The sequence below is a fragment of the Gouania willdenowi genome, chromosome 8 (genome assembly GCF_900634775.1).
Source record: "Gouania willdenowi chromosome 8, fGouWil2.1, whole genome shotgun sequence".
NCBI classification, from domain to species: domain Eukaryota; kingdom Metazoa; phylum Chordata; class Actinopteri; order Blenniiformes; family Gobiesocidae; genus Gouania; species Gouania willdenowi.
In genome coordinates this window covers 22,120,566-22,135,780 of record NC_041051.1, presented here as the reverse complement: position 1 = coordinate 22,135,780, position 15,215 = coordinate 22,120,566, and the positions used below count along the sequence as shown (strand labels likewise).

The following is a 15,215-nucleotide window of genomic DNA, read 5'->3' as shown; positions in this document are numbered from 1 at the left end:
TATATAGTTACCAGTAATTGAATGGGTAACAAATTTCATTAGGGACATAGTTTGGTTTTCTAACAAAATCTTATCTTGTCATGTGGCAAAATTGGATGTCCTCATTGCCCAACACGACCTTTGAAAGTTAATGTGGAGCCCTGGGAAAGATCTATACTATATCTATCAGCTAATTTTCAATTAAACCCTTTCCTTTTGGTACATTTAAACTATTGGAGCAACTACATGAGCAATGGTTGATGAGTTTGATCTATTTAGTGATTAGCTGTCGATTACCTACGGTGTCAACAGATGTGGCCAGTTGATTTCAAGGGTAGCACAGGCCACGCCTCTAGTTCTTTTGATTTCACTTTGTCTGACCATGTTTCTCTATGATTTTATTTCAATGTGTGCTTTACATTGTAGTGTAGTAAAGGTATACCATCTATTTCAAAGAACAATTCTGTATACAGAATTTAATGTTGCATGCTATTAGCCACAGTTGCCATGTGATCTTTTAAATGAATTCAGAGCGTCCGTTTGTTGCATGGCCTTCCTGCCTGACTCTCCAGGCTTCTTGCTAAGTGTCTTCATAATTCTACTTAATATGTTGACTCAACTGTATAAACACAGATTTCATGGTCTGGTCTACAGTGAGAGCTTTCACTGTGCCTGCTTTAAAATGGAAGGACCCTTGATTGATTAGATTGAAACACTCCAAGCAGCTTTTCTTGAGTTTTCGTCTCCTCCACCTCCTTTCCTCTTCAAGCCACCCATGCACAAACACTTGGAGGTTTCTGGTGTGTTTGAAGGTTCCTTAGATACTTCACCAGCTGAATACCTTTGTGCCTTATGTAAATCTTTAATATATTTCAAGGTAGACTTCAAATATGGCACTGGAAGGCGTCTCATTCATGGTAACACCAATATTGTTCACTCAGTCATCGGCAGCTGCTACTACAGGAAATAGGGGGAGATTTTGCTCGACTGATTGACATTCACAAGACTCACCAGCTTGTTCAGGTTTCACAGTCACTTATTACATGAATTCATCAATCTGGCCATCGGGCTTTGCTCTCCCTAACTGGCTGTACTGGTCGGTTTCCAGGATTATTACAGAAACTGATTAAATCCATCAGGGTTTGCACTGCTGGAAATGCAGGATGCAAAAACTGATCTAATGGGAGCCATAGGCATCTAAAAGAAGCATAATTCAATCAGGATGTTATTTTAAACATTTAATGAGGCCAATTTTAAAATCAAATCCAAAGTGAGCCAGAGTTACTGCCTCACACTTTTTCATTAATTTTTTGTTCTCCTCGGGCAGATCAGCAAGAGTTTTAAACCTGTGTTTCTCAAATCTGGGTACGTGTACCCCTAGGAGTACGCAATAGTATTACAGGGGGAACTTGAAAGAGAGAGAGTGGAAAATCAACATATAAATTGTCAGTGTTGGTCCCACCTTAGGCGTGAGATGACCGGAAATGATAAAAAACGTTTTATTCAGAAGCAATTAAATCAGTGTTTTTCAACCTTGGGGTTGGGACACCATGTGGGGTTGCCTGGAGTTTGGGGTCGTTAGTTAGTTAATATTCTTTTTTTTTATTATCAAACAAAACAACACACAATCCTAAACAACTGTATTTCTATAATTTCACTTTGTGAAATATTAAAGTAATTCAAGTAAAATGCATATAGAGTAGTCCTTTGCTATATCGCAGGTCACCTTTCGCGGCCTGTGTTTCGCATATTTTTTTTTACAGTACAATTTTGGATGCATTTTTTACAGCGTATGAACGCGCATTGTGTTCTGTGTCCTGATTGGCTAATGCTGCATTCACCCACCAGCGACACATTGAACTCGGTCAGTTTCACTGCCAGCTGAAGCGAGGAGCCGTGCTCCTTTTTCTCCTCTCATGAACATAAACCACCAGTGAAAAAAGACGGTGTGATTAGCGGCTAATGCTATCCTAGCTCAGTGCAACAGAGAGAACTTTTACCTGCTACTACCACCTCCTCACTGATTCTCCTCCACGCTAAACCCTTCCTAGTCCGGTCCCGGTTCTAAAGGTCGTGTCATACAGCTCCAGGTGGTCACACACAGCTTCTACTCCATGGTTGGATGGGTGAACAGACCGGTGTCCGTGTTGACGTGACGTCATCGTCAACAAAGGCTCTGAATGCGTTCGGCATCAATGTCTGATCGCTAGCAGTGTGACTCTGAAGTGCTGTATGTTTGAAAACAGGTTTATGTTTTAAAATGTACAAAGTTTTGAACTTTGAGTGTTTAAACAAGAGAGAAATGTTAATTCCTGTTTTATAAAAGTGTATAAAGTGTGTGGTGAGTGGTTTTACAGCCTTAAAACATGTATAATAATTGTAAAAAATAAAGCTGACTACTTCGCGGATTTCGCCTATTGCGGGTTATTTTTAGAACTTAACCCCCGCGATAAAGGAAGGACTACCGTATATATATATATCTGAGCTCAAACATGATCGAAAACCAATTCTAGAAAAAAAAAATCTTTGCAGTCGCCAGAAATTCTTAATATCAAAATGGGGCCACAATCCAAAAAACAAAATGAGATTCTTTAAAATGTGTTATCACCCTTTCATTGCATAATTATGCTCTATATTTGTTTTTAAATAGTTTTCTAAGCAAAATGTTGTAGTCGTACAAAGGGAGTACAGATTCAGAAATGAACATTTGACATTTAATAACCACTGTTTTAAACAAAAACAAAACTGTATTACCAAAAAAACACTAATAGGCTCACTGGTGTTTAGCATTATGCAAGCTCAGGTAAAGCTCAGCTCGGACAGAAAAAGTAATAAGATAAGTATTTGATTTCTAATGATTACAATCCTATGACCACAAGTCCCTGTTCTCCCCCGTTGTCTGATGACAATGCCACAATTCATCCACACTACATGTTTCAGCCAATTCGAATAACTTATCGTTAGCACAGCACACAGAGACAGCCGGATGAGGGATGAACGCTGACTAGTTGTGTTGACGGTGTGAAGTGACAGCTTGTTACAGATCCAAAGCCGATTTGCGAGTTGTCCTTAATCAAACCCTTTAAAGTTTATCGCAAGCGTAAAAACGGCATTCAAATGCATTGCTTTTTCAAAGGATCTTTAGGTTTTTAATCAAATTAAAGCCAAGATCTTTCAGTAAGACGAGCTACATTTGTGTTTACATTCCCAGTGGGACAGAGATATTGTTGTCACGTATTGACCGATGCGCTCATAAAAATCGAGTCTGTCCTCAATAAATTGTAACTGAGCTTTAAAGCTCAGAGGGGGGAAATCATCTTTGACTTGTGATTCCTCAGACCACACTTCCTCTCAGCAGGTGACATTGGAATGACTGGGTGAACAGCATATGAAACATGGATATTTACGTTCTGCAGAGACAGCCTCATTCTTTACTAATTACATTATTTTGAATTTCAGTTATGTTAGTAGAATTCATTTAAAATATGGCGTTCGTTTGTATTCTTTTTAAAAGCTCATTGAAATGTTTATTTGAAATAAATTATGGAATTGATCTCTGTATTTCATGTCTAATTTCTCAAATGAACTAAAAACTTTGTGGTCAATCAAAACAAACCCAGTGGAAAGACATGGGGTTAAACTGATCTGCCATAATATTAAGATCACTGACAGATTGACGGAACCGTACTCATCATATCAGTACTTATCCAAGCACCTGTTAGAGAACGTTTTATCTTAGGCCAAGGGTCGACAACCCATTAGAGACAGTGGACAAATTTTGCTCTGGCACACAATGAGCAGGTGAAGGTGTTTTGATTAAACTTGTGACCTTTCTGACTAATGAATGCTGTGCACAACTGTTAACCTTCAGGCTGCTTTCAGACATGTTCTGTTTCTGGGCCTAGTGTTCCTATGGAGTGTCTGAATGATGGAGATTTTCAGTGGACACAATGTCCACCGGTGCCACTCTGTGTGAGGATGGTGCTTCAACTTGGTGTGCACCGCTGCATTGATGATGAGGTTAAAAAGACGGCCAGCGTGAGCTTTCTCCACCTGTTGGTATGAGTGGGGAAAAAAAAGTAGAGAATGAAAGAGCTTAGAGAGATTGTCAAAAACCATGATCTGCGTTTAAAACAAGTTCGGATGAACTACATCCGGGCCCGCGGAACGTCTCCGCGCCGAATAGCATGTACCACGTTCCCGAGAATTCAGTCAAATGACTCGGTTCCACTGAGTTATAAAAATATCGGTATGTGTCAATGATTTGGTACCACCAACTGTCGCAATATTTGACTCACAAATAAATGACAAAATACTTTAATGGAAGCTGCCGAAAAAAGGGGTGTGGGCCCCTTGGTCTTCTAATCGAATTGTGTGAGGCATAATCGTAATCTATGTTGAATTACCTTTGAAACAATATCAAATTTGGAAATTACCGGATATGGGGGGTGGGCCTTCGAGCCCCATTTCAAATAAAAGGGTTTCATACCAAACTGCATTCCGATCTAACAAAAACTAACAAGGAGTAGTCATTTAAAAGATTGGGCTCTCAGGGGCCCCCTGGTGCCCCCATGACACATATGGGGTAATGGGCCCCATTTATATATTGGTATGTGCCAGTGATTCGGTTCCACCAACCGTCGTAATATTTGACTTGCAAATAAATGAGAAATCGACTTTCGTTTTTTTTTTTTCTTTTGGGGCCCCTAATCGAAAATTATGCTCAGAGTAGTCAATGCAAAAAGAATCACAAAGCCATACAAACAGTTAATTGTGTCCTTTGAGAGGAGCAGAAGGAAATCGACTCTGTCTTACCCTGTAGATCTTCCGTTTTAGTGGATGAAGAAAGCTGGAGATAGGCACTAGCGGACCCCTGCCACCCTCAAAATTGAGCGAGCGGGTCAGGAAATGGATGGAAATACAATCCGCCTGAAGTATTTCATTTTGAGACTAAACCAGATGTTTTATTCTGTGTCTGTGCACCACTTACTTCCCCACAAGAGCTTATCTTTTCTAAATTTGTGCGTTGTGGCTCCGGCGTCCGTCAGACATTTGTCTGTTGCAGAGGGCTACGGCATGACGGAGTAGTTACGCAGCTGTGACGGACCACATAGGCATGCCGTGGAAATTGACACATTGACTAGAATGATAATGTATCAGCTCTGTTACACTTACACAGCAGATAAGCAGCAATTACTCATCCAGTGGAAATTGGGAGTTAGGCTACATCTATCCTGGAATTGAACATCAAGCATTAGTAGAGCCACTTGAGCCTCTGCACCCATTGAAATAGAATCAGGCTAATTCTGCTTGTTACCCGGGTCTGCTGGCTCCTCTGGGTGCTAACGTCTGGACTGTCCAGGGTTCTGCTCTCGGCCGTTGGCTCGGAGAGTTGACTCTGGGGTTATCACATTGCTCCGGACGCTGTGGGGACGGTGGCTCGTGGTCTGTTGTCCGTTCAGTTGTGTGTGCGCGCGTGGGAAACGTTTGAAGAAGGCGTGTGGGTGGACGGCTCCGGCCATCGTGTATCCACCGTAATGGGGTGGTTGGTTGGTTGGTTTAGACACAAGATTTCCTGGTTTCTACGGTATATCTGGTTGGCACTTTCACTGGTTTTATTGCTCTGCACTAAAGTAGCATCACAATATATCAACAGGACTTCAACCTCACTTTATTAATTGTCTCTTGAAGGGCGATTCAGTGTGCAGCAGTTTACTAGACATTCACAATAATAAAGTCACATAAACACAACATAAAACAAAGTCAGTTGTTACAGTCATATTTAGCAGCAGCAATGACAAACCAGCAAGCAGTAACACCACATTACCTCCTCCTCTCCTCAGTATTTATAGCTTGGTTGGAAGTAAGCACAAAGGAGAACTTTTAACTACGTTCTTTTTTCTTGGCTTGGGTACAGCCAGGCAAAGACCGGAAGGAATAAATTTAAACTGCTGATTAAGAGGATCCATAAGAATAGACTTTACCAAAGCTCTTTTGACCAAGCCATTTTGGACGACCAAAATAGCATCACTCTCGTCCTTCTTATTACCATCGTCACAAACACTTTTGTTGTTTTATTTTCTCACCTCACAAAGTAGTAACGCTGCTCTTTTTTTTTATTTTTACATCTGTTACATCAGGGTGGGCTGGCGACTGTCACAATTTTACAATAATGATAAATACATTATATTATCTTTTGCAAGAATAAAACATTTAGTTGTCATAAGATTTTGATACATGTAGTGTTAACCCACGGTACAAAATCGGTAAAAAATTTAATCTTTATTGGAAAAGGGAAATTGTCTCTGTTCTTCTTCAAAAGTCATAAAAATGACATAAAATGTACACATTTTAGAATACTAATAATAATAAAGTTCTTTGAATACAAAGAAAAGAAAAAACATTTTGTATGTTCAGCAAGGCCGTTCTCACACCTTCCAACCAGATACCACAGCACACTTTTGGACATGTAGGAGAGTCAATGCGATATATTGAAATTCAAGATATATTAAGTTTCCTATTTTGGTGATATAGAAAATTACAATATTGCATTCATCGATGTATATACACTACCTGTCAAAAGTTTTAGAACACCCTAATTTTTCCAGTTATTTATTGCAATTCAAGTCGTTCAAGTCCAATGAAAAGCTTGAAATGGTACAAAGGTAAGAACTGAACAGCCAGAGGTTAAAAAAAGGTAAAAATAATGTACATTTCAGAATTATACAAATATACCTTTTTCAGGGAACACAAAGTGGATTAACAATGTAAAGCTGTTCTGCAGCAATGAAGGTTGAATCAGCCTTGAAAGCTGGCGCTACTAATTACTACAGGTGTTCCAACTTTTCTTGGTTACTTCCAACTCCCTCTGTCTGCATAAAAGCAGTGTTAGAACACACTGTGGTACCAGACCCTCATGAGCACCAGGTGAACAGCATTGTTCATGGATTACATCATTTCTTTTTCAACTCAAATTGCTTATTTGTTCTGTGCTTTCATTTCAGCGTGCAATGACGCAATAAACTGAATCATTTTCAGTAAAAAATTGGAAAAGGTGTGGTGTTCTAAAACTTTTAACCAGTAGTGTGTGTGTGTGTGTGTGTGCATATTTTAACAGCTTATTTTGTTTTAAAATACTTGTTTTAGGAGTCGCTGCTTTTACTACTTCCCAGAACAGCATGAAAAGCACAGTTTGACGGATTTCCATGTGCGTTCTAACCTAGGCCTTTCCCTAAACAAGCCACACTACAGAACTCACTCACACAGAAAAAGACTAAAGTGGCATAATACTGTGCAGCTGTTTGTTAATGACATGTGCATGTGAGGCATTTTGCATTAGCAAATTTAACCCAGAATTATCTTTCTGGTCAAACTTTATTTGAAATAAAATGATCTAAATTCATGTTGTATATATATTTTGAGAGAAAAATATCAAGATATGAGTTTTGGTCCATATCGCCCAGCTCTAGTAGATGGATCATTGTTATTAAAGCAACATGGGGGCCTACACAGCACTGATCAAACTGTTCAAACCATTAGGATCAAGGAGAACTAAATGGAACTAATGGTTGTTACTTTGGGAAGGATTTAGTGAAAGTGTGTGTTTTGTGCTTGTCTTAATATCAGCTGAAGTGACCTTGGTGTGCACGGCACAGTGCGCACACATGACCTAACACTGGGCAGGTGTTGTTGCTTCTGATGTACCACTGATGACCCCTGGTTCCAACACTTTGGTTCCTGAACTAGAAAGTCAAACATCGAGCCAGCGTCACTTGTCTTTGAAACTCTGCTCGCTTCTCGTTTCACTTTGCTTTATAAGTCAGATGAAGCAGCAATGACGTGAGCGCGGCACCAAGTCAAAGACGAAGACTGAAGCAGCAGGTCACTGGCTTCATAATTAACATGACGCCTTCACTGCTGGGATCTTTTATTGATGTGACACCACCAGGAACGGTGTGAGCAGCTCAAAGGAATGAATGCTGGGAAGCTGAGAGAAAAGCCGGCTGTGTTCGTATTTCGTCTCACGTATTCATCAGAGCTGCTTTGCATGTTGGTGTTTCAGAATAAAATAATGTAATACGAGAAACAAAATGAAGTGATCCACACACCGTTGTAAGTTCCCACGTTTGTGGGAGCATTTTGCTATTGCGTATTTCCTCTCATCCCATTTTATTTTAATGCAGAGAAAACATCCAAATCCTGACATTGAAGGCATCAGTAATAACATTAATGCAGCAAGTAGCTTTAAATTAAAAAAATTTCCATTGTAAACACATGCTCTACCAATCAGTATTCATTTTGATGGCAAATTTTGATTTAGTTAAGTCATAGTCTCAGCTTTAGTCAATTATTGTCTAGTTTTATGTGACAAAATGTATGATTTTAGTTAAAAAAATCACTTAGAGATATAGTCGACTAAAAATATAAAGCATGGTTTATTAATACACCTGATATGGGATGCTATTAAGGTTTCAAAATCAACACAGACCAATTTGATCTAGGGCTGGGCAAAAAAAATGTATTTAATTGATTTATCGAATTTGTAGATAAAAACGATTTTTATTTAGCAAATTCAAGTTTAAAAAAAAAAGGTTTAAATAAAAAAATTTTTTTTGTTTTTTTTCCTCCGCACTACAGTTTTCTGACTTTTTTGCATTCCGTCCTTGTGGGTTACCGTAGCACAATGTGAGCCAGCCTCCTCTTTGTTTTCATGTGTTTATTCTTTGAGTAGGCTATACTGTATGTGTGCCACAGGTATGTTTAATTTTTTATTCTCACTATGCTGAGATGCTAACGGAAAAGTTTATTTTTTTAATTGTAATGTTATGTTATAAAATATGTAGTTAAGCTACTGTGAAGTTGCTGTTGAACTTTTGCCTAAACCTGGTTTAAAGCTTGAAATAGTTGCATGACAGAGCCAGAGGACAATCACAGGAATAAAGTTGCACTTTTGACAATATATCTGATGTCTGTAGTCATTTTTAAGAGCATTGAAAAAATAAATTGAAAATCGTTTCGAAACTTTAATTTTTCTTTAAAAAAATAGGAGATTTTTTTTTTTTTGGGCGAAATCGCTCAGCCCTAATTTGATCCTTAATATCTGAAGATCAATGATTTCATTTGACAGTAAAACTAATATAGCGGTGGGCCTGCTCTTCCAGAAGAAGTTTTGCTTGGTGGTTAACAAAGAATACAAAATGCATACTATAAAAACAATAGTGCCATTAGTGCAAAAAAAACAAATACAATGTAACAAGTGAACTAGACCTGGGTGATATATTGAGTTTTCTATTTAACGCTCAATGAAAAATTACACTATCGCCTAGGGATGTAACGATTCACTCAACTCCCGATACGATTCGATTCACGATACTGGGTTCACGATACGATTTTCTCACGATTTATTTTACAAAATGGGAATGTTGACAAATGACTGAAAAATATTCCTTTATTTTTTTGGGGAAAATACTATACTATTTTCCTTTTATTTTTCATTGTCAAAAGAATCCCTTGATAAACTATGCAAAATGATGCAATTTAACTAAAAATAAATCTTGAATGAAATAAATAAAGGAATAATACAAATGAAGAAGGAACCTATTAATTTAAATTCTGGTTCTATAGTAAACAATTCAAAACTGCATAATAGTTCTTTTTCTTTTTAAAAGTGCAACCGAAAATGTATTTTGTGCCTTAACAATTGGACTTTTTAAAAAAAACAAAAAAAAAAACAGTCATTTTACTGCATTTACATCAGATATTTGTTTAGACCAGCAGAGGGCGCTGGTAACTCAGTGGTCGGTTGGTATGCAGTTATTCCACCAGTGAAGAAGAGAAGCTATGCTAGCAGACAGAGCTAATAGAAAAACGTGACTTTTACAGATATTCACGTAATATTACAAATATTCTTTCGGTGCTAAAGGAGTAAAGAATTATTTATGAGCATGTTTAACAGTAAATGGCGGCAAGAAAGAAAATAGTAGCAGATTCCGCCCGTCACGTCCGCTTCTGGAAGGATTAATATATACTTTTTAAAAAAAGTACTGCGATTCAATTTTCAGAGCATCGATGTGAACCGTGGTACCTATGAATCGATTTTTAACTGCCTTACGATTAATCGTTACATCCCTACTATCGCCTAAAACAATATAATTTTACTCTAAAGATTATTTTGCATTTCGCTTCGCAAGGTTATTTTATGTTCTGAATGAAAGTACGAATAAATGTTGATAGTTTTTGTTCACATGCATTTTTTAAACACAGTCATCTCGTTGTCGTCGCTTGGGGGGGAAAAAAAAATGTCCATGAAAACTATGAAAACAATCTGTTGTCAACAAAATTTACACAACTACCAAAGTCTTCGAAGAGGAACGAGCCAGCAGACGTTTTTGTATAATCACATTTTCCTTTTTAAGTGCGGACATATCCTCACTCAAAGCAAGGTCAGACTATGTGACGTGTGCCCACAGAAGCTCGAGGTGCTTTTGGGAGGAAAAAAAAAAGCATGACATGAAAAGAATAATTAAGGTGAAAAAATACTGGCAAAGGAATATGATATGTGGCTTTATTTGTGTGTGTGTGCACTCATAAAAACTGCACTTGATTTTGCTTGCTTTTATGTTTTTAAGGAATAAATTTAACTGCATCAGTTTCACTTTGTATTTCCCTATAATTTGTGGAGAATTTGAAATTCACAAAGGGACAACCTAAACCCACAATTTTCTCTGACAATGACTTCATATTTGCCATCAACAAACATACAATAATCTCAATAGTTATTCATTTATGACACCTAAAACCTCTTTATTTGTCTTGAAGTTGAAGAATGTAACAATACAGTTTTCAAATCCTAGTGAGACTAAAAGGTACAGATATACAACTATTCACCAAAATAAAACACTAAGTATACGTAGATTCCTGAAAAACCTACTTAAATTTAATAGAATTTCTTCTTTTAACTCTGTTATTTTCGGTGGGATTAAGCTTTTTTGTTGAGTCTTGACCTCGCGTCACTTCTGATCATTTTGTTCAACCATCTTTATTAAATTACACAATCAGATTAATCTTTGAACTTTGAGTGCTGAGATTGCGTAGTCCTTGACGTTGAACATCTATGATGATTACATGTGAGAAAAGCAATGGACTGGAAGTCAATTGTCCAGCAATTATGGGCTCTTACTGAGCTGTGACAGCCTGCCAAAGTCTTCTTTGCCACAGGGACAAGGAAACTCATAGGTGTTCAGAGGTTATGCAATCTACTCACTGTCAGGCATATTGCAAGGCTTTCTAGCTTGATATAAATGTTTTTTTTAAACCTGTTGAAACGTAAAATAGCATTTTGCTGAGGATTGATGGAGGACTTTTTGTACTTCACTGTCTTTATCTTGACAAAGCAGTGACTCAATATCCGTCTCATGGGCAGCAGAGCTCACTTCCTTCAGAGTCGTCTTTTTTAATATAAGAATTTCACCTTTTATAGAATTGATTGTAAGATGGTGTGTTATGTGTGCACTGAGGGTGTAATTCTTCTTCAGTTTTGACCCAGAAGAATGATCAGCTCTTTTTAAAACCATACAAGGCCAATGGGGATGTTTTTTAGGCCTGCACACTGACAGATGATTAGATCAGCTGTAATTGAGACCTGTGATCTTGTCGATTCACCACGCCAGCAATCTACAACCATGAGCCTTACTGGAACAAATTTGTATTATGGACTTTTGATTATTTGATTATTTCATTTGATTGAATTTATTTCATAGATCATCCAGCTCATTAATTCACATTAACTTAGGCATTTTAAGGACCATAAACAAGTTGAAAACAAGTTCCAGAACATGGAAATGCCACTTCCGTAATTCTCCAGTGTTCTTACCAGACACAATGAGTCCTTTTACCAAAGTCCTCGACTCAGACTTCATTGACAACAATTTTACTTCAGATTGTGAAATTTTAAAGCTTCTTTTTCTGAAGAAATTTCCTTAACCCTGGTGTTGGTCAGCCTAATGACTTGCATGCTTTTCATCTAACTGATTAATTTATTGATATATTGACTAATAATTGCAGCTGTAGAATTCCTTTAATCAGCGGGATATTATACTATATTATATATCAGTCATTTTCCATTTACACTTACTTTGTTTCAGCACTAAAGGAGCAGCTGATTGGACAAAATCAGTTGTGTTGGACTTTGTCTTTGATTATTTTCAGCTTTTTTTTTTGTTTCACATATTTCCAACAGACAGATTTGTTGACATAAATGTAAATATATGTATTCATTCTTTCAGTTATCATTGGTTTGTAATGATACCCATTCATTTTCTTCTCTGAATACAGACACAAAGCTTCCTAATCTTCCAATCTGCGAGTTTGCCACACCCCTCATTACCTGCTGGGGGAGAACGTGACAGACACAGCTAAAATAATAATAACCCAAGTCTCTCAGACATTACATCACACAGTTGTCTCCAAATAACGAGTCAACATCTGTGTATCAGTCATTAATTGTCTCGGTGTGATGTCCAGTGACTGACTGATGATAACAGGATTCAACTGGGCTAGGCTAGGCTATAAACAGAAATGACCAAAGACAGGTCATATTAATGGGACCCACCAATGATTGTTTACCCAGATTTTTCAGATTATGAATAGGATCTAAAATTGATGTTTGCTGATCGAGAGCTTTGCACAAATATATGCATATGACAAAAGTGAGGAAGGAGTTTGCCACAACGACACAAACATATTATTCATATGCACATAATGTGGAGGGATTGCATTAAAGCTAGACCACTGTTATTATCTAGATTACGCCACTAGGAACGGAGAAGCTACGGATACATTAGGTATGCATGGATCCCTGTGACGGTCTTATCCAGTCACATTATTTATACATCAGACAAATGCAGCACAGAAGCCAGCCAACATTTTTCCTCCGGCTAAAAACTCTCCTCTTTTAAGTAGCTTAGCTGCCACACGTATATGTGAATGCACACCGGCATGGCTTTAACACGATTTCCTTCCGGAACATAAAAAATGTTGAGCTTTTCTTACAATGTTTTACTGCATAGATTGTATAGTGAGTCAAACCAATGAATAAAAGCGTAGTTTACTGGGTTTTTATAGATGTGCTATGAAAAGGCAAAATAAAAGTGCAATGTTTTCTTTATCATTTAAGTAAATGTGAGAAAAGGTACATCAGGAATCAGGAGTTGCTACTACTGTGCAACCCTTTATGTTTCCCTAGCTCACTTCAACGTGTTCCTTACGCGCACACACTCATTTAAATAGACAAACTGTCTTCATATTTTATCCCCAGACACGTAGAACTGTAAACATGTCCCTGTAAAGTGATTATGTTTGGCACAAAGCAGAGCATGCGGACAGACAAAGCATGTGCGCACCGAGCGTCTGTGGCTCACTGATTATCTGCCTGCTCGTCTGTGAGTGTCGATTCATTGTGTCTCCCTGCAGCCCAACCACACCCTTTCAGTGAGACAAGTCAACACCCCCTGGTTTGGGAGGCTAGCATCCTCCTCAATGTGCACAAAGAAAGACAAATATCAGGATGTCTGCAGCTCAGATCAAATAGACTTTTTGTACGTGACATTGGATTTGTTTGTTGATTTGGTAGTTTTTTATAAGTCAATATAAGTTGTGTTATTTGGCACTATTCGCACGTCAGAATAGTCCCTCCTATCTCCTTTCCTATCCACTTTTCCATAACCCCCGGAAGTGTTTAAGTGGCGGCCATGATAAGGAGCATTCCAATTCTCTAAAAGCGAAATAAGGGAGGCTCAAAGCTTCCTTTATAACCTCAGAAACACTGATGCATCCTTTACAAAACAAGAAGAGGTAATGGTGTCCCACAATTCCTTGTGGCAACAAGATTTAAGGGGACATATTATGAAAAATCTACTTTTGTAGTTTTTTTTATTACATATAAGGTAAACTGAGTGTCCACCGGCACACAAAATGTGAAATAAAACCATCTTGTAGTTTGTTTGTGGTCTGTGTATGTCTTTTTGGAGTTTGTGATGTCACAAGCGGAGAAAATACACTCCCCTCGTATCGCTGATCTGACATAATCCATGCAGCGGTTGAACAAAACAAATGATTATCACCTTAAATGCATTATTCCTGTAATTAGAAAAGCAGAAGTGGTGGAGAAAGTGAGTGTGTGCGAAGCCGGGTGACAGGGGAGAGAGAGAGCTGATCACTTCTCCCAGCACTTATCATTAACAGCGCCTCTTTTACGTGTAAATGATCAACTTACGGAGTTCACTCAGAATGTAGGCTTATTCAAGAAGTTAACCGCTTCAATTTTGTCCCGGTAAGTTGCAGCTGCAGCCGTGTCACCGTAGCGGAGCAGGAGGGAGAGGCTGGTGTCTCGGCTCTACACAGTGAAGGATATGGGGCAGGGAAGGGTGAGGTCTATGCAAATCCAGGGACACACCCCCCTCTCACATAACTTATTAAACCTCTTCTGTTGCTTAATTCACGTTATGTTTTAACCAAACACCAGCACAGATATGCCATTTAGACCACAGGGAACTGTTTTAATAGGTGAACATTTTTCATAATATGTCTCCTTGAAAGGGACCCGCTCATCTGAGCTTTCAGGGAAACTCACGATGACCGAAAACAGAGCACTCTGTCGTTCAAGGAAAAAGGGATCAGACATGATTTATTTTTTTGGATTAATGTTGATTTTTGAGTGGAAGGTGAGTATGAGCAACTGTTCTCAATGTGATGTTCTTTTAGTTTCACTTTTGTTCCTATTAGCCTAGTAGCCTCTTTTCCTTTTATTTAAATTCAAACTTTGTGATACTGTATTTGAGATTCTATCAGTGGTTAGAGGCACAGGGGAGTGTTATAAATGCTCTTTTAGTTGTCCATTTTCAGAAATTTGTAGTTTTTCCACCACGCCAGACGTCACTACCCTTCGCCGCCGTCAGAGATTATTACGTCACCTTGTGGAAGTGCGTCTGATTGTCAAAACATCGTGATGGCCTTTCCCTATCTCCTTTAGGAAGTCTCCTAACACCTTTCCCTAACCCCGTGACGTCATCCACAGGGTTCAGGAAAAGTGGATAGGAAAGGAGATAGGAGGGACTATTTGGATGCAGCCTATGTGTCAAACTTTGGACAATTTCCTCCTTGTGGTTGAAACATGGGCTAATGTGCAAGGAATGTGCTTTGGATGCATTGTTTATGAAAGAGGTGATATTGGATTCATT

General features: G+C 38.3%; 1 protein-coding gene across 1 annotated transcript in view; it reads left to right on the top strand.

The window, feature by feature from the left end:
- Nucleotides 1–15,215, top strand: part of LOC114468532 (SH3 and cysteine-rich domain-containing protein 2-like) — a 38,416-nt gene that overhangs the window by 3,380 nt on the left and 19,821 nt on the right. The gene's annotated exons all lie outside the window — the stretch shown is intronic.